General features: G+C 44.4%; 1 protein-coding gene across 2 annotated transcripts in view; it reads right to left on the bottom strand.

Annotated features, from left to right (window-relative positions):
* MATN2 (matrilin 2) overlaps positions 1–20,230 on the bottom strand; it is a 565,117-nt gene that overhangs the window by 304,327 nt on the left and 240,560 nt on the right. The gene's annotated exons all lie outside the window — the stretch shown is intronic.

Raw genomic sequence — 20,230 nt, 5'->3', positions numbered from 1 at the left:
CATCATGACTCTGCTTTTCCTTTGTACTAAAAATATGTGAATGGTCAACTGTAAAATAAGGAATGTTTGCCAAAGCGTAATATTCTGTATAAAAGAAGAAGGTTGGCTTTGTAAGATTGAGCAGTCTCCTGAGAATATACACCGTGTTGTACTTCTAGGATACCTGTTACTGGCTGCAGCCAATAAATTCGATCTTTGACTTCACCAAGAAGACTCTGTGTTTCTGTAGTCTGAAACAGGAAGAACTCGAAGTCTTTGGGTGTGTTCCCTGGCACCGCTGGGTTCTAAAACCCAGTACTTCAGTTGGCACCCAACGTGGGGCGATTTCAGCGGTACCGGTCCAAGCCAGAGGTTCGTGAGGAGCTTCGTGTGAAAATTCTGGAGGAAGGCCGCCACTTCATCGACCCCTGTATGTCGACGTGGTCCGAAAGTCTTTGCTGCGAGGTTCTCCGCTTCCCGACGGCTACGAAGGACTGCTGCCCTGACTATCACCCTGTTTTGGACCCTTGATGATTGGTAGAGCGAAACGATAGACGAGTCTTCTGGTGACGTCATCGATCATCAATACCTCAGTTAAGTATAAGTGGAGCGTCTCCCAGTCCTTAGTTTGGTTCTTAGTTTTTGGTATCCCCTTGGGATCACTTTGATTTGGAACTTGCAAGTGCCAAAGCCAAGGGACTCGTGTATTCACGAGACTATCGTATTCGATAATCCTTTGAAGTTTGAAGCTAGACTAGAGAGCGAAGATGCCTGGTCTTAGCAGACTTGGAAATTTGTTTTGTCTTGGTTGTAATAGGGATTCCCTATTGGAGGACTCGGTTCCTCCGATTGGAACTCCAAACTATGAATTATATGTGAAGCATGGCGTAGGCCCCATCGCATATAATGCAGTATGGATCCGATACACCAGGAAAGATGGTGTTTTAAAATGGCCCCAATATGGTAGTTTTGACGCAGAGATTTTGGATAATCTGGAGGTTAAACTTTTTAAGAAGAACGCCCGGCCGGCAATGTTGGACTCTTTTCGCATATGGCGCAAAGAAGCCAAACAGAGAGAAATGAAATTAGCGAAGAAAAATAAACGAGAGCGAGGTATGTCAATGGTACAAGCTGCCATTGCGTTTAGGGATAATGAGGAAGAGCAAGAGAGCGAACAGACGCTTAGAGCGAAGAAGTTAGCGGTAGATAGATGCTACCCAGTTTTGCCGCTTAAAGAGCAGAAAGACAAGACAGATCTTACGAAAGATCCTTTAATGTCGCATCTATTGAGTTCACCGCCACCTTATGCACAGAGTGCTACTGCACCACCGCCACCAGTTGTGGCCGTGCAACCTCCCGTTCTTGTGCCACCTGCGATTCCTCCACAGCCAGCTCCTCTTCCGTTGGTTACTGTTCCTTTGGCGCAGCCTCCTCAGGTGCCGCCAACTTTGCCTTCTCCTTTGCTTGCTACTCCTACGTCTGTCCTTAATTCTCCTTCTGTTCCGACTTTGGATTCTTCCGCTATTTTTCCGTCTTCCCTTATTCTTCCGTCTTCTCCTTCTACTAGACAGCGAATGACTGCTGCTTTTTCTGGTTTCTTGACTCCTTTGTTGGGACAATTGGGTATGTCTCCTGTAGTGAGAATAGACAATTGCGTAGCCAATTGCCTGACAGAGATGAACGTGTGGTTTTGGATCATATGGCACGTAGATGGGTTACGTATACCTCCCAGTATGATCTTGAGGGTATTATGGATGTTTTCCGGCAATGGAAAGCACCGAAGCAACGGTACGTTTTCGAAATGATGTGTGTGTTCCTCCATGAACAATGGAGTGACGAAGGGGGTAAAGCTCCTGAAGAATTGTATCGTTTGCGTTCCGAGTTTGCGAAAGGGACGATTGTGAGTCTCCTTGACATCGAGAGAGCGGTGTCGACGTTGTTGTCGTTTCGTAAGAATGCTCCTTCTGAGCGGTTGTTTGAGCCTGATTCGTCAGTTAGGAGAAAAGCGCGTCAGTATCCGATGCGAGAGGTTCCTCCAGTTTGGAGACCTCAAGATGGAGCTGTGCCTGCGCACTTTCAGCGAGTGTGGGTACATGTTCCTTGGAAGCGTGCTGAAGTCTTAGCGTTTAAGCAGTCTTTACCTGATCCGCGCAAAAATCCTGCGGGATATTATAAAGAGCTCACTCAAACTGTAGGTTCATGCGTCATGAATTTAGCAGACATAGACATGTTGTTTGGCAACGTTGTGCCACAGCCTATCTGGAATGTGATTCGACATACGGATCATGATCATGAATTGGGTGATACCTGGGTTAATATTGTTGCTGCGAATGACAGACAAGTTGGAGGTGCTAAGCCTGAAGATGTGATTGCTGAACTTCCTGGTAGAATAATTAATTTTATGAAGACTTTGATGCCCGAAGTGCGTGTTAATTGGGATAAATTATCTGCATGTAAGCAGAAGAAAGATGAGACGGTGTCTGATTTCTTTACGCGGTTCTAAGAGACCTTTGTAGATCATAGTGGTCAGGATATGGCTACCGAGGGTGGCCAGAGATTGTTCGTTGACAAGTTTGTACATAATTTGCTTCCCGAGTTGTGAACTAAGTTGAAGGATTCCGAGAGTGCTTGGCCAGTTTCTACGTTAGCGCAGATTTTAGCTGCGGCTCAGTACTATGAAAATAGGCGCAAAGATGAGTTAGAGAAAGCGGATAAGAAGACTAAAGAATTGAAGACTAAGATTCTTCTACAACAAGCTTATCCACCCCGTACTAATAGTCAGCACGATTATCAGCAACCTCAGCAATATTCGGGAAACTCGCAAAGGAACGAGTTTTCTCAACAGTGTTTCTTGTATGGGCCTAATCAATGTGCGTATTGTAAAGAAGAGGGTCACTACAAGAATAGTTGTTCGGTTTTGTTGCAGCGCACGAATGGTGCTTCTGGTGTAAGTGGTAGAGGTGCTCAACAAGTGCCTAGAGGTAGAGGTCGCGGACAGAACGTACGTCTTTTGCCTCCACAGAACTCAATAAATAGTTTTGATCAACAGCAAAGTTTGTTTGGTAGGACAGCACAGTACTATGTAGATGATTACTATGTTAAAGGTGACAAAGCGAATGGTAATGATTGTTAGGACAGCCATGGACAAAGAGAGGGAGTTGTTTCAGTTCCAGTAGATCAGAGTGGACCCTATGTTGAAGTGATTGCATCAGGTGTGTCAGAACCTTTTCTGCTAGATACTGGTGCTACAAAGAGTTCTATTATGCATTCTAAACTCCCTGGTGTGGTTTCGTGATTCCGAATTGGGTTCGATAGTTTCGAAACCAGATTTGTAAAGATTGTCGGAAATGGATGATCTTGGTGTCAGCAGACCGTAAATGACGAGTTTAACGTGTCTGAGTGTTTTCGTATGAATCGATATAGGAGAACACTCCGCATTTGAGGATTTAGTTCAAACCCTCGGGTTCCATTTTGTAAAACGGCAGCCATCTTGTATGGTTGCCCTAACATAGGCTCTATGATTGTGGCCGAACGAGTCCTTGACACGTACGCCTTAGCTGACACTTGGTTGACCTGGCCGAACTGACTTTTTCCCTGGGGCGAATCCTGCTGAGTTAGTTCCTTGGTTAGCAGCTGCACTGATAAAGATCAAAGAGCAGGACGTGGTCCGACTTTATGGCCCACCGTTCCCACTCCTCTATCTCCTTTCCATCTGTTCCTGCCTTTCCTTTACAACATGTTCATCGATCTGGGTTGAAGGTTTTATGATGGGTTTGTCCGGCCTGATCGAACAGGAAAATAGCATATGTGCGAACGTTTGTGGTGGGCTGGACAACGGAAAGTGGGATTAACTTTTACTGTCGAGATTCGCTACTTTTTGAAATGCTACTTGCTCATTGGTTAGTTTTGTATGCACTGAATGTAAATTGTGATATTGCCAGAAGCGTAATTTTCGGCATAAAAGACCGAGTTTCGTTCACTGAGATGGTGCAGTCTCTTTCGGACTACCCGTGTGTACTTCGTAGACCTCTGTCCCTGGTTGCAACCATTAAGCTTTGGTCTTTGACGTCATCAAGAAGTATCCCGTGTCTCTGTTTGCCAAGACAGGGGAATCCGGGGTCTTTGGGTGTTGCCCTGACACCGCTGGGTTTTTGTATTAATATTGGTTCTGAGAAAACCCAGTACCTCATTTGGCGCCCAACATGGGGCGACTTCAGCGGTACCGGTCCAAGCCAGAGGTTCGTGGGGAGCGTCGTGTGAAAATTCCGGAGGTTGGCCAGCCACTTCAGCGACCCCTGCATGTCGACGTGGTCCCGAAGGTCTCTGCTGCGAGGCTTCCGGCGTCCCGACGGCTACGAAGGACTGCTGCCCTGACTGTTGCCCTGTTTTGGAGCCTTAGACGTTTGTAGAGTGAGACGATAGACGGGTCTTCTGGTGACGCCATCGACAATTCAGTTAAGTATAAAGGGAGCGTCTCCTAGTTCTCAGTTCTTAGTTTGGTTTGTATCCTTCAGTGGATAGCTTTGATTTGGTACCTACAGGCCCCAAAGCCAAGGGATTCGTGTATTCACGAGCTTATCGATTTTAGATTACCCTTGCTGTTTGAAGCTAGACTAGTGAGCAAGATGCCTGGTTTTAGCAGTCTTAGGAATTTGTTTAGTTGTGGTACTATGAGGGATTCCCGGTTAGAGGATTCGTGTCCGGTTCCTCCGATTGGAACTCCTACATACGAGTTATACGTGAAGCATGGAGTAGGTCCAATTAGCTATAATGAGGTTTGGATAAAATACACGAAGAACAACGGTGTCCTACAGTGGCCCCGTTATGGTAGTTTTGAGACAGAAGTCTTAGACAATCTTGAAGTGAAGTTGTTCAAGAAAAAAGCCCGGCCGGCGATGTTTGACTCTTTCCGCATTTGGCGCAAAGAAGCCAAACAGAAAGACATTAAATTAGCGAAGAAGAATAGAAAGGGTATGTCAATGGTGCAAGCCACCGTCGCATACAAAAACGATGAAGAAGAAAAAGATAGTAAGCAGATGCTTAGAGTGAAGAAGTTAGCGGTAGACAGATGCTACCCGGTTTTGCCGGCTAAAGAGCAGAAAGACAAAAAGGATCTTGTGAAAGACCCTTTGATGTCGCATTTGCTCAATTCTCGACCACCCTATGTGCAGAATGCTACAGCTCCACCACAGCCTGTTGTGGCCGTGCAAGCTCCTATTGCTTTGCCTCCTGTTATTCCTTTACAGCCAGCTCCTCCGTTGGTTGTTCCTTCTAATGTGCAGCCTTCTCAAGGATTGCCTGCTTTGCCTTCTGCTACTACTGCTGTTTCTATGCCTGTTCCGACTATGGATCCGACTACTATTGCTTCGTCTCCTCTTGTCCTTCCGACTGTTCCTTCTCCTAGACAGCGGATGACCGCTGCCTTTTCTAATTTCTTAACTCCTATTTTGGGACAAATGGGTATGTCTCCTATGAATGAGCGTAGACAACTGCGTAGTCAATTGCCCGATACAGATGAGCGAGTGATTCTAGACCATATGACACGTAGATGGGTGACGTATAAGTCCCAGTATGATCTGGAAGGTATTATGGATGTTTTCCGACAATGGGAAGCACCGAAACAGCGATATGTTTTCGAACTTATGTGTGCGTTCCTCCATGAACAATGGATGGATGAAGTGGGTAGAGTTCCTGTAGAATTATCCCGATTGCGTTCGGAGTTTGCCAAAGGAACGATTGTGAGTCTACCCGATGTTGAGAAAGCGGTATCAGTGTTACTGTTGCTGCGAAGCGACGTTCCTATTGAACGGTTGTTTGAGCCAGATTCGTCAGTTAGGAGACAAGCGCGTCAATATCCGATGCGAGAGGTTCCTCCAGTATGGAGACCTGCTGATCCTAATGCTAATCCACCGACTTTAGCACATTTCCAACGTGTGTGGGTACATGTGCCATGGAAGCGTGCAGAAGTTTTAGCGCTTAAGCAGACTTTACCAGATCCGCGAAAGAACCCTGCGGGATATTATAAAGAACTTACACAGACTGTGAGTTCGTGTGTCATGAATTTGGCGGATATAGATATGCTTTTCGGGAATGTTGTTCCACAGCCCATTTGGAATGTCATTCGTTACACAGATCACAATGCTGAGTTGGGTGATACGTGGGTGAATCTCGCTGCAGCAAATGATAGACAAGTGGGAGGTGCTAAGCCTGAAGATGCTATTACTGAACTTCCTGGTAGGATTATTACTTTCATGAAGACTTTAATGCCTGAAGTCCGTGTTAATTGGGATAAATTGTCAGCCTGTAAGCAGAAGAAAGAAGAGTCTGTTTCAGACTTTTTCTCGCGTTTCGAAGAAACGTTTGTAGATCATAGTGGTCAGGATATGGCTACCGAAGGTGGCCAGAGATTGTTTGTTGATAAATTTGTGCACAATCTTCTTCCCGAGTTGTGTACTAAGTTGAAAGATTCCGAGAGTTCTTGGCTCGTTTCTACTTCGGCGCAGATTCTTGCTACGGCTCAGTACTATGAGAATAGGCGTAAGGATGAGTTAGAGAAAGCGGATAAGAAGACTAAGGAATTGAAGATTAAAGTTCTTCTACAACAAGCTTATCCACCCCGTGTTAATAATCAGCGTGACTATCAGCAGCCTCAACAGTATTCGAGGAACTCGCAAAGAAACGAGGCTCCTCAACAACAGCGTATTCAGTATGGTCCTAATCAGTGTGCATATTGCAGAGAAGAGGGTCATTACAAGAATAGTTGTCCCGTTCTGCTGCAACGTGCAAATAGTGCTCCTGGCGTTAGAGGTCGAGGTGCTCAACAAGTACCTCGTGGTAGAGGTCGCGGACAAAATGCGCGCCCTTTGCCTCCACAGAATTCAATGAATAGTTTTGATCAGCAACAGAGTTCTTCCGGTAGATCTACACAATGATTACTATGTTGAAGGCGATGGAGAGCAAGGTAATGATTATTAGGACAGCCATGGACAAAGAGAGGGAGTTGTTTCAGTTCCGGTAGATCAGAATGGACCTTACGTGGAAGCGATTGCATCAGGTGTGTCAGAGCCTTTTCTGCTAGACACTGGTGCTACGAAGAGTTCTATTATGCATTCGAAACTCCCTGGCGCACCTTTGTCTGGCTTAAATAATGTTTCTATAGGTTTTTCTGGCGCCCCCGTTATGAATCCGATTTCCGTTCCATTGCCTATTTCTGTTGGTCCTCGAAGACTTGAAGCACCCCTTCTTTTGACAACGGGTTGTAATGAGAACTTACTAGGCCTTGATTTGTTGAAAAGATTGTATGCGACATTGTACTGTTCTCTGTCAGGTGTACATCTTACGTTGGGTGAGAATGTGATTTCTCCGATCTATGTTTCGAAAGATTGTCTTCCATCTGAATTGTCTTCTTTACCAGACTCATTGTGGGCTACGGGTCCAAATGATGTGGGCCTGTTAGACCTTCCTCCATACGTTGTGACGTTGAAGGCAAATGCTCAGTTGCCATGCATTCCGCAATATCGTATTTCAAGCGATGGTGAACGTGCGCTTTTAGCGATCATTTATGATCTGATTGACAAAGATGTTATTGAAGAGACTCGAGGTAATGTGTGTAATAGTCAGGTTTTGCCTGTTCTAAAGAGAACTGATTCTTCACAGCCTCCTGTATATAGGTTTGTTATCGACCTTCGTGAAGTGAACAAAATAGTTGTTCCACAATTCCCTGTTGTACCTGACATTACTGCGTTACTGACATTGATTCCAGCTTCAGCTACTTGGTTTTCGGTGATCGACTTGAAGAATGCTTTCTTCAGCATCCCGATTGCCATAGAGAGTAGAGATATCTTTGGATTCTCTTTGGGAGGACGAAGTTTCCGTTTCGAGCGCTCCTCAAGGATATTGCGAGAGTCCATCGATTTATAGTCAAGCTCTGAAGACACAACTTGACTTGTTGGCCTTACCGGATGGTGCGGCCCTTATCCAGTATGTTGACGATTTGTTAGTCGCTGCCGATACTGAAGAGATATGTAAGGATGCCACTGTGTCTTTGTTGTCTCATTTGTCTAGATGCCATCACAAAGTTTCTCTTTCCAAACTACAATTTTGTCGCCAAGAAGTTACCTATCTAGGTCACCTCTTATCGAAGGAGGGAAGGAAACTGACCCCAGAAAGAATTCAGACCATTGCGAAAATGAGTGTCCCTACGACACAGAGAGAAGTATGTGCGTTTTGGGGTATTACATCGTACTGTAGACAGTGGATCCTAAATTTTTCCCTTTTAGCGAAACCTTTGATAGCTCTTACGGTTAAGGACACTCCGAATCCTATTCCTTGGACCGACGAATGTCAAAAGAGCTTTTCTGAATTAGGTGATGCATTGTGTTCGGCTCCTGTGTTGGGTACTCCCGACTACAGTAAGCCTTTCACATTGTATGTCCATGAAAGGGAAGGATGTGCATTGTCGGTTTTGACTCAACAATTTGGCGGGAAGCAACGCCCATGTGCGTACTTTTCGTCAATTTTAGATCCTGTGGCTAGAGCGTTGCCGAGTTGCCTGAGAGCAACTGCAGCAGCGGCTGTTTCGATTCGACAATCTGCTGGTTTGGTTATGGATAATACGCTAGTGGTTATGGTTCCACATGCAGTGGATACCTTGTTGAATCGGACAAAGACACAGCACTTGACTAGTGCTCGGTTGTCAGGGTATGAGCTTACGTTATTGGCGAGCCATGTGCACATCAAGAGGTGCAATACTCTAAATCCGGCTACGTTGTTGCCAATCTCGCTTGAGACAGACGATGATAGCGAAGAGCAACACGATTGTTTTTTGAGAACTGAAGAAGAGACGAAAGGGAGGATTGATCTGAAAGATACTCCTCTCCCTGATTGCAATGATGCCTTGTGAATTGATGGCTCATGTTTTAAATTACCGAATGGCGATACCACTACAGCATATGCTGTGACGACTTTACATACAGTTGTCGAAGCTGCTCGAATTCCATACAATTCTGCACAAGCGGCAGAGTTGATCGCACTTACGAGAGCATGTGTGTTAGCGAAAGGGAAAAGAGAGAATGTATATACTGATAGTGAGTATGCGTTTGGAGTGGCACATAGTTTTGGACGATTGTGGCGTGAACGTGGATTTTTGACATCGCATGGGACGAAGATCCAGCATGGGCAACTGGTGAATGAACTTCTTGAATCTCTTACGCTACCTTTGCAAATAGCGATTGTGAAGTGTAGCGCCCATAAGAAAGTGACAGATGATGTTGGTCGTGGTAATGCGTTTGCGGATGAGGTCGCGAAAGAAACTGCTAGAAATGTAACGAGTCGAATGTATGTTGCGGGTCCATCAAGGTGGGTTCCGGAAGTAGGCATGTGTGAAGACACCATTGAGAGTGTGAAGATTATTCAGAGTGAGGCTTTGGAGAAAGAATTGGATGAATGGAGAGAGAATAAGGGTAGATTGGATGCGAGTGGTTGTTGGACTGATTTGTCCGAACACAGAAGATGGTTGCTACCGAATGCGTATGTGCTTCCAGTTGTTACAATGGCACATGGATTGGCGCACATTAGTGTGAAAGGAATTTGTAAGTTGTTGGCTCCGGTTTGGCAGAATACAGGAATACCCAAATGTGCAGAGAACTTGGTTAAGAATTGCATGGTGTGTTTGATGCATAATCCTGGCAAGGGAACTCCAACACCAGCTGGTCATTTTGCTCTCCTACATATCCGTTTGAGGCATTGCAGCTAGATTTTATCCATATGGAAAGATGCAACAACTTGAAGTATGTGTTAGTGGTTGTTTGCTCTTTTTCTAGATGGGTAGAAGCTTACCCCCTTAAGGACAATACTGCCTTGTCCACTGCCAAAGTTTTAATAAAGGAATTCTTCCCTAGGTTTGGATTGCCGAGAATCATTTGGAGTGATAACGGAAGTGAGTTTGTGGGACGAGTGATGAAGAAAGTGTGTGAAGGTCTTGGGATTAGGCAGAAATTTCATGCTGCAAATCATCCCCAATCAGCTGGTTTAGTTGAGTGCTATAATGGCACTCTGAAGCTAAAGTTGGCCAAAATTCAAGAGAGCACTGGTTTACAATGGCCAGATGCATTGCCTTTAGCGCTATTGTCCACTCGAATGACTGTGCACTCGCGAATGGGTTTGAGTCCGTATGAGGTTGTGTTTGGTCGCCCGGCGAATATTTGGGGCGTACCAAGACCAACGAGATTTAGCGACCTTGAATACCCTGTTTTTCTTGATTATTTGCGTGAACTGACAACTAAAATGAGTGTTTTACATCAACAGGTTCACGATTCTCTTCCACAAGGTACAGATGATCCAGGACACGTGATTGAACCGGATTCCTGGGTGTTCATCAGGAACTTCCAAAGAACGAAGAATACTCAGCCCCGCTGGACTGGACCTTATCAGGTCCTCTTGTCAACGAGATCTGCGGTGCGAGTTCGTGGTAAAAAACATTGGATCCATGGGTGTCATACGAAGAAGGCACCCCAACCTTTACCATACGATAAGTGGGTTCAAGACGGTCTTGCAGATTCAGAAACTGAAACTGTCCCGAAGTTCGTCACGTTTAGTGATGCTCGTTTGATTGGTACTAATTCAGAACTGGAGAGTGATCAGCTTTTGCAAGAAGCAATACCTCCTGCGAAGCGGTTGGACACTACTGATCCTCAGCTGTTGTTTACCGATCAAGAACTACCTGGAAAAGATAGATACAATTTGAGATCGAGAATTAAGGACATTGACTTTTAGAAAACGCATTTGTAAAATAATGTTGAAGAAATGTTTTTTAATTCCGTGCATACTTTTACTACTGAGTATCGTAATTTTTATAATTGGTTATGTAGCATTTGTTTCTAAAGAGACGTCTAATTCCACTGTGCTATCTACACCTTCCCCTACTATTTCCTCTCATTCTTTTCACCCTTTGACTGAATCTGAGGTAGTCAGACGTAAGGAGTTCGTTAACAATTCCTTCGTACAGCTTTTGCACCAGCATCAGTTAGTGATTAATACAACGAACTGCTGGATTTGTGGTTTAATGCCTCATACAGCCGATAAGGGAATTCCTTATTTAGTTTTGCCCTTTAGTCTAAATGGTTCGATTCGAGCTTACAGAACCATGTTCATATATGCCCACAGTATTGATCCCTTACGCTCACCTAGAGATAATCCGAAGAATAGTCCTATAGCTAGAGGCATAGTCGATATGATTTATTTATTTATTTATAAAGTTTTATATAGCGCGGACTAGATCCCGAAGGATATCAGAGCGCTTTACAGTTATAGGGAAAGGTAACAATCAGATCATGAATCAAACATGGGTAGTAAAATAATCATAAGATCAAATAGTTCACACATAACAATGCAATTATAAGTCAACAGGGGACAAGGAGGGGGCTATATGATGTTGCGTGGTGATATAAGGGCAGTAACTGAATAATCATATACAGGAATAATAGTCAATACTATAGTAAAATCTAAACATGAATAATATGAGGCTTCTACTAAGCATTAAATCAAGTGGTGAACAACTAATAGAACATTTACAGAACTGGGTGAGCGCGGGATGGGCAAGACGATGTTACATAATGATTTAAGGGGAGCAAACACAATAATCATGTACAGGAATGATAATCACTACCAAATAATAATCATATACAGGAATGAATCATACAATACAATGTCCAATGCATTTTGGGCAGAAGATATAGTACAAGAAAGGTATATATATTGTCCCTCCTATTAAGGTAAAAACTTCTTCATGAGGTTCTCCAAATAAAGCACAGAGCAAACAACTGAGCTTGCGCCATACAAAGAGTTTTCATTGTGTAGGGACTATACATCATTTCACATTGTTAAATATAGGAAATGACAAATGGGTAGGAAGGAAACCCATATATTTCTGAAATGTACACAAGATACTGAGTTTAGGAGCACTGATTATTTGTACACTTCTGAATTTGAGATAACCAATACTTCAGAGGGCATTCTGCAAAATGTCTTCTTTCTTGCGACGTGGCTTAAGTTTGGAAGACACAAATAATGAAAGCCATACTATTCTGTGTATGCACATGTCTCCCAATAAAAATGGTACCCTATTTGTGTTGCTGGGCCTAGTGTCGGTTGATTCAAGGGACTAATGCAGTAGAGACTATTCCGCAAGACGAGAGACAACCATATAGTGGTTGGAGCGTAAGTGGATATGGAGTAAGTCTGAGTAATAACCAGCGTGCGAAAAGTCCTCTACCGATCTGGATAGTGCCCCATAAGGGTTACTATTGTCTGCAGGGCAACGGTAAGAATCCGAGAGCTCAGTTAGGGAAGAGCGTTTGCACTGAGACTTACGTGTTTCCGTCACAGTCTTCCCCAGCGTTTTTAGCTGCCAAGGGTACTTATTTTGTCTGCTATGACAAAGCATATACATGGTTGCCCCATGATTTTTCGGGGACATGTTTTGTCTTCTTTCTGTTAACCCCCCACCTATACAGCTGAGGCAGATTATCACAAGATGAGAATTACGAGAGGTGTCCGCACCTTTGTCTGGCTTTGATAATGTTTCCGTAGGTTTTTCTGGCGCCCCCGTTACATATCCGATTTCTGCTCCGTTGTCTCTTTCCGTTGGATCTCGTACGTTTGAAGCACCCCTCATTTTGACTACAGGTTGTAATGAGAATTTGTTGGGATTGGACTTATTGAAGAGATTGTATGCGACACTGTATTGTTCTCCGTCAGGAGTACACCTTACCTTGGGTGAGAGAGTGATCTCTCCAATGTACCTGTCAAAAGATAGTTTTCCATCTGAGTTGTCTTCTTTACCGGATTCATTGTGGGCTACTGGTCCGAATGATGTAGGCCTACTGGAGATTCCCCCATACGTTGTGACACTGAAGGCGAATGCTAAGTTACCACGCATTCCACAATATCGTATCTCGAGTGATGGTGAGAGAGCACTTTTAGCGATCATTTATGATCTGATCGAAAAGGGTGTGATCGAGGAAACGAGAGGTAACGTGTGCAATAGTCCTGTTTTGCCTGTTTTGAAGAGAACTGATTCTTCACTGCCTCCTGTATATAGATTTGTCATCGATCTTCGTGAAGTGAACAAGATTGTTGTTCCACAGTTTCCTGTCGTGCCTGATATTACAGCTTTGTTGATTCTTATTCCGGCTACTGCCACATGGTTTTCGGTGATTGGCTTGAAGAATGCTTTCTTCAGCATCCCGATTGCCATGGAAAGTAGGGACATTTTTTGATTCTCTTTAGGAGGACGAAGTTTCCGCTTCAAGCGCGCTCCTCAAGGCTACTGCAAGAGTCCATCGATCTATAGTCAAGCTTTAAAGACACAACTTGATCTGTTGGTTTTACCTGATGGTGCAGCCCTTATTCAATACGTTGATGATTTGTTAGTTGCCGCTGATACTGAAGAGATTTGTAGGGAAGCCACTTTGTCGTTGTTACGCCACTTGTCTGATTTTCATCACAAAGTTTCTCTCTCCAAGTTACAATATTGTCGGCAAGAAGTAACCTACTTAGGTCACCTCTTATCGAAGGAGGGAAGGAAACTGACCCCAGAAAGAATTTAAGCTATTGCGAAAATGAGTGTGCCTACGACACAGAGAGAAGTACGTGCGCTTTTGGGTATTACGTCGTACTGTAGACAGTGGATTCCTAATTTTTCTTTGTTAGCGAAGCCATTGGTAGCATTGACCTGTAAGGATACTCCAAATCCCATTCCGTGGTCTGAAGATTGTCAGAAAAGTTTTTCCGAATTGCGCAATGCGTTGTGTTCGGCTCCTGTGTTGCGTACCCCCGACTACAGTAAGCCTTTCACATTGTATGTCCATGAGAAAGAAGGATGTGCATTTTAAGTGTTGACACAGTTGTTTGGCGATAAGCAACGTCCGTGTGCTTACTTTTCATCGACTTTAGATCCTGTAGCTAGAGCGTTGCCGAGTTGCTTTTGAGCTACGGCGGCAGCGGCTGTTTCGATTCAACAGTCTGCTGGTTTGGTTATGGACAACACGTTAGTGGTAATGGTTCCACATGCAGTGGATACCTTGTTGAACCGTACGAAGACACAGCATTTAACTAGTGCTCGATTGTCGGGTTACGAGTTGACGTTGTTAGCGAGTCATGTGCACATTAAACGATGCAACGCGTTGAATCCAGCCACGTTGTTGCCAATTACAGTTGAGACAGTTAGCGAAGAACAGCATGACTGTTTTCTAAGAACTGAAGAAGAGACGAAAGGGAGAGTAGACCTTAGGGACACTCCTCTTCCTGAGTGTGATGGTACTTTGTGGGTTGATTGTTCGTGCTTTAAGCTGCAGAATGGTGATACGACAGCCGCATATGCTGTTACGACTTTGCATACGATTGTTGAAGCTGCACGTATTCCACATAATTCAGCACAAGCAGCGGAGTTGATTGCATTAACGAGAGCATGTGTTTTGGCAAAAGGAAAACGAGTGAATGTGTATACTGACAGCCAATACGCATTTGGCGTGGCTCATAGCTTTGGACATTTGTGGCATGAACGTGGGTTCCTGACTTCGCATGGGACAAAGATCCAGCATGGACAGTTGGTGAATGAACTTCTTGAATCTCTTACTTTGCCATTGCAAGTAGCGATTGTGAAATGCAGTGCCCATAAGAAAGTTACGGATGATGTTGGTCGCGGAAATGCGTTTGCGGATGAAGTTGCGAAAAAAACTGCAAGAAATGTGATGAGTCGAATGTATGTTGCGGGCCCTGCAAGATGGGTTGGTGACGTTGGAATGTGTGAAGATACGGTTGAGAGTGTGAAGTCCATTCAAGCTGAAGCTACAGAGAAAGAGTTGAATGAATGGAGAGAAAGTAGAGGTAGATTGGATTCGAATGCTTGTTGTATTGATTTGTCTGAGCATCAGAGATGGTTGTTGCCTAATGCGTATGTGCTTACAGTTGTTACAATGGCTCATGGGATGGCACATATCAGCGTGAAAGGGATTTGTAAGTTGTTGGCTCCAGTATGGCAAAATGCTGGAATTCCTAAGTGTGCAGAGAATGTGGTCAAGAATTGCATGGTGTGTCTGAAATACAATCCTGGTAGGGGAACCCCAACTCCAGCTGGTCATTTTGCTCCTCCTACGTATCCGTTCGAGGTTTTGCAGCTAGATTTCATCCACATGGAAAGGTGCAACAATTTGAAATACGTACTCGTTGTTGTTTGTGCCTTTTCAAGATGGGTAGAAGCATATCCCTTAAAAGACAATAATGCCTTATCCACAGCTAAAGCCCTTGTCAAAGAATTCTTCCCTAGGTTCGGAATGCCGAGAATGGTCTGGAGTGACAATGGGAGTGAATTTGTGGGTCGAGTCATGAAGAGAGTGTGTGAGTGTTTAGGTATCCAGCAAAAATTCCACGCTGCAAATCACCCCCAATCAGCAGGATTAGTAGAGTGCTATAATGGCACGCTAAAACTGAAATTGGCCAAGATACAAGCGAGTTCTGGTCTTAAATGGCCTGACGCTCTGCCTTTAGCACTCCTATCAACGAGAATAACTGCGCATTCGCGAGTGGGACTTAGTCCTTATGAAATTGTATTCGGCCGTCCGGCCAATATATGGGGAGTGCCTAGGCCGACGAAACTCAGTGAAATCGAACACCCTGTACTGCTTGATTATTTGTATGAATTGACGGCTAAATTGCGTGTTTTACACCAACAGGTTCACGATACTCTACCTCAGGTCTCTGAAGCTCCAAGACATCCTATCGATCCTGGATCGTGGGTGCTGGTCAAGAACTTCCAGCGGACAATGAATGATCAGCCCCGTTGGACCGGCCCCCACCTAGTCCTTCTCTCAACAAGATCAGCTGTTCGAGTGGAAGGGAAAAAGAACTGGATCCACGGCGTACACGTCAAGAGGATCCGTTTGCCTCTACCGTACGACCGTTGGGTCCAGGAGGGGATCGCTGACTCTGAGACTGAGACTGTGCCTTGTTTTCTGCCTTTTAGCGATGCGCGTGTAAAAGGAACAATTTCTGAACAAGAAAGTGACAATATTCTGCAAGAAGCTGTGCCACCGTCAATTCGATTGAACACCACAGAGCCTGAACTCTTGTTTCAGAACCAGACAGTACCTGGAAAAAGCCGTTATAATTTAAGGCCGAGAACTATGGACAAATAAAAATTATTTTTCTTTGCTATTTTTGAAAGTGCAGCTCTCTCATCTGAGAAACTTGCTTATTTTTGTTTTTCGAACCGCCATCCGGGTTCAGCTGCTAGGGTCGCGGTTGCCTAAGTCTTTGGAGTGCAGCTGAAGACGTTAGGTCGACAGTTCAGGTCGGTCTAAGGGAGTTGCCCTGGACTGACAGAAGCATTCCTTAGCATAGAACACCCTACCGCCGCGGGCAGCAAATTAGAGAGGATGGAGTTTTTCGAGATGGAGAGACCTGCCAAACAGATGATCTTTAAAGCCAGAATGTGTATATTGATGACAAAGAAAAGATTTTTGATATTATGTATTTTCATGTTGCTTAGTGTGATGACGTTTTTAATAGGATATGTTTTATTCTCTTTTCAAGTGACCTTTGCACCCACTACACAGTCCACACCTCCTTCTTCTACTGTTCCCTCGCATTCTTTTCACCCTCTGCCTGAACATGAATCCACTAGAAGATTAGAGTTTATTAATAACTCCTTCGTCCAGCTTTTACACCAACACCAATTAGTAGTGAACACAACTAATTGTTGGGTGTGTGGTCTTATGCCACATACAAGAGATAAGGGTATCCCATATTTGGTCTTACCATTTAGTTACAATGGTTCTTTGTGGGCGTTTCAAACGATGTTCATATATGCCATAGAACCATATCCTCCACGTTCCATGAGAAGTAACTCGAGCAACAAGGCATTGGTAGTGGGAATCACAAATATGAGCAGAAACATTGACTCTATAGCACGATTCCCAGAGATGAGTTACAAGCTTATGATAGATGGAATATAACAGGATATGGAGTTACTCTGAGTGAGAACCAGCGAGCAAAGAGATCCTCCCCGATTTGGATTGTACCCCATCAGGGTCACCTATGTCTGCAAGGTAATGGCAAAAATCCCAGAGCTCAGTTAGGGAGAAGTATCTGCACTGAAACGTACGTTTTTGCATCTCGGACTTCCTCTTCGTTCCTAGCAGCTAAGGGTACCTATTTCATCTGCCATGATAGAGCCTACACATGGTTGGCCCCTGACTTCTCGGGCACATGTTTTGTTTCGTTCCTGTTGCCTCCCACCTACACGGCTGTGGCAGATTACTATAAGACAAGGATAGTTAGAGGTGTCATCAGTAAAGAAGGCACTGCAGGACAAGAATTTGGGATTTCGTAAAGGGTTTTCTGCCGTTTTGGGTACCTATGGTGAACAGCAGGAACATAAGGCAACTGACAAGGGTGGTTGAATCCACTGTAGTTGAAACTGCCGGTGCCCTTAGTAATTTGACTGCTGAGCTCTAGTCAGATCGCCTTATGACTCTTCAGAATAGGGTCGCATTAGACGTCATACTTGCAGACCGAGGTGGGGTATGTAAAGTGATCCAATCAAGTTATTGTATTTTCATCCCAGACAACGCTCCGATAGTTTACCAGGCCATTTCCAAACTGCATAAGATCTCCAAATCTATTCATGTGGATAAAGGAGATTGGTCATTGATGGGGTGGTTCTGGGAACTGATATCTGCCTGGGGATGGAAGATTCTGATAGTCATTGGGATGATCTTAGCCATTCTTTTCCTGTTCTGTCTGTGTGTACAGTGTTCTCCTGCAATATGTGGCCTCTGTGCTACATCGTGTGTAAGGAAACCTGTATCAGGAAACGGGCTAAGTAATAGGATGATGCTAAAGCAACATCTCAGTGACTTTATGAATACAGACCTGGACTCAGATTAGCATGAGTATAGGTTATTGCCTATGTAAGGGCAAAAGGAGGGTCTGTGGTACTGAAAATTCTGGACCCTTGTTATAAACTTCGTCGTAGCATGACGATTTTGGTATTAGCAGACCGCAAATGGTTAGAATACTATGCACAAGCATTTCCGTCATATTCGGGTGACGAGATCACCCTGAAATGAAAGTTTCCGTCCTGAACCCTCGGGTTCCATTTTGTGAACGGCAGCCATTTTGTGATTGCCCTCACATAAGCCAATGACTTCTGCCAGAAACGAGTCTGAAGGACACGTACACCTTTGCTGACTCCTCTGTGACCTGGGCAAGCTGACTCCACTGCCTGAAGCCAAACCTGTTCGGCCAGTTCCTATCCCAGTGGCCGAATGAGATTAGCATCAAGGCGCAACATGTCGTAAACCTTTCATTGCACACAAACCATGCCTAATCTTACACACACCTGTCCCTATTTCTTCCTTTATGACTTGTTTTACGAGGAGGAGGTGCCCTTTTTTATTAGGGGTTCGTCGATATCTGATGAAAATACTGGGCCTTGCCGGTTAATTGATTATGGGCTGGACAAACTGAAATATGGGCTTGTCATCATGACTCTGCTTTTCCTTTGTAGTGAAAATATGTGAATGGTCAACTGTAAAATAAGGAATGTTTGCCTAAAGCGTAATATTCTGTATAAAAGAAGAAGGCTGGCTTTGTAAGATTGAGCAGTCTCCTGAGAATATACACCATGTTGTACTTCTAGGATACCTGTTACTGGCTGCAGCCAATAAATTCGATCTTTGACTTCACCAAGAAGACTCTGTGTTTCTGTAGTCTGAAACAGGAAGAACTTGAAGTCTTCGGGAGTGTTCCCTGGCACCGCTGGGTTCTAAAACCCAGTACTTCACCTTGACAAGGATTGTGGCTTTTGCTTGAGTAGGGTTTCACCCCTAAAACTACAACCCAATTTCTCACAGACAGTGTGTATAACTGTTGCCTTATATTTAGAACTGTCCTATAGAATTGTCCTAAATAAATGGGAAAAGGCCACAGACAAGCCTCTTTAAAAAAGGTACCTTTGTCCCCTAGCTCCAGACAATCCTCTGAAATTCTAGTACCAGATCTACTTCTAAAAAAATTGGTCCAAGGTCAGATTCATGAATTGATTGAAACATAGGCCAGTTTAAATCCTTCCCAAATTTGCAATCATTCTGAGAGGGGGTATTAAATTGTCCTGCTCTCAATCCTTGATGATATTTTGTATGGCAGCTGCTGGAAGCTGTGCCTAACTCTTTTAGTTCTATCACTGACATTTCATACTGTGCGGCGAAAGACAGTAACAAATGGCTACATGTCTGCCAATGTAAATTGGGCAGGTTGACATGGAGCCATTACTCTGACTGCCCTTACTCCCCAGCACCGTTGGAGAAGTTTAGCCACGGCGGGGACGGAGTAGTCTTCGGCGCGGCCAAACGTAAAGTCCACCTGCATGTAGATTGGATGGTGGACACTAAGGGCCTGATTATGATGGCGGTCTGACCGCAACCAACTGCTCATCGGTTGCGGTCTGACTGCCATCTGCTGCTGTGGTCCACTGACACATTACAATCCATGCAGTCGGAGGCAGCAGTCAGAGAGACTGTCCAACGCTTTCCGACGGGCTCAAGGAGCCTTTTTTGGTGCATCAGAAACAGTTCAGAATCCCTTAATGATGGTGGCTCCGCCTCGATTATGATGTCGGTTTTCGACAGCCATTTCATGTCACCTTTTCCGCCATGGAAAGGCTGTCAGAAAGCAACATTGAGGTCCCTTCCCATCCTTGACCTCCGCATTTGGGCCTGTGGGACACATATTGTGCCCACCTAAACATCCCTGTACATTGGTGCCTGACACACTGTGCAAGGATGTTTGAAAACATCCATTATTCAATGGAAGCTTGTGCTGTGGGCCTTTTATGCCCACCGCGCAAGCTTCCATTGAATGATGGATGGTTCCATTCAAATTGCGATGTCGGAAGCGCTGGCCTAAGGTCGGGCAGTTCCTTTCCTGCAACAGTGTCAAGCACACTTTGTAATAGGGCCCTATGTTGGCCAAGAGGGAATGCCATCACCCCAATGATAGAGTTCCCTTCCCACCAACAGATACATCCTGCCCTAAATTGCAAATTGGAAATGGTGGTCACTGCAATTACTTATTTGTGTGTATTTAGATACTAGATTGTCATGGAAACACCAACAAGGTTAGGTGAAAACACTTGTGAAACAGGCAACAATTTAGGTTCTGAAATGTAAAAATGTATTTGATAGCAAATCCA

Source organism: Lissotriton vulgaris, chromosome 4_1, assembly GCF_964263255.1.
Source record: "Lissotriton vulgaris chromosome 4_1, aLisVul1.2, whole genome shotgun sequence".
NCBI classification, from domain to species: domain Eukaryota; kingdom Metazoa; phylum Chordata; class Amphibia; order Caudata; family Salamandridae; genus Lissotriton; species Lissotriton vulgaris.
The sequence above is the reverse complement of the archived record's forward strand: the minus strand, read 5'-3'. Positions and strand labels throughout refer to the sequence as shown.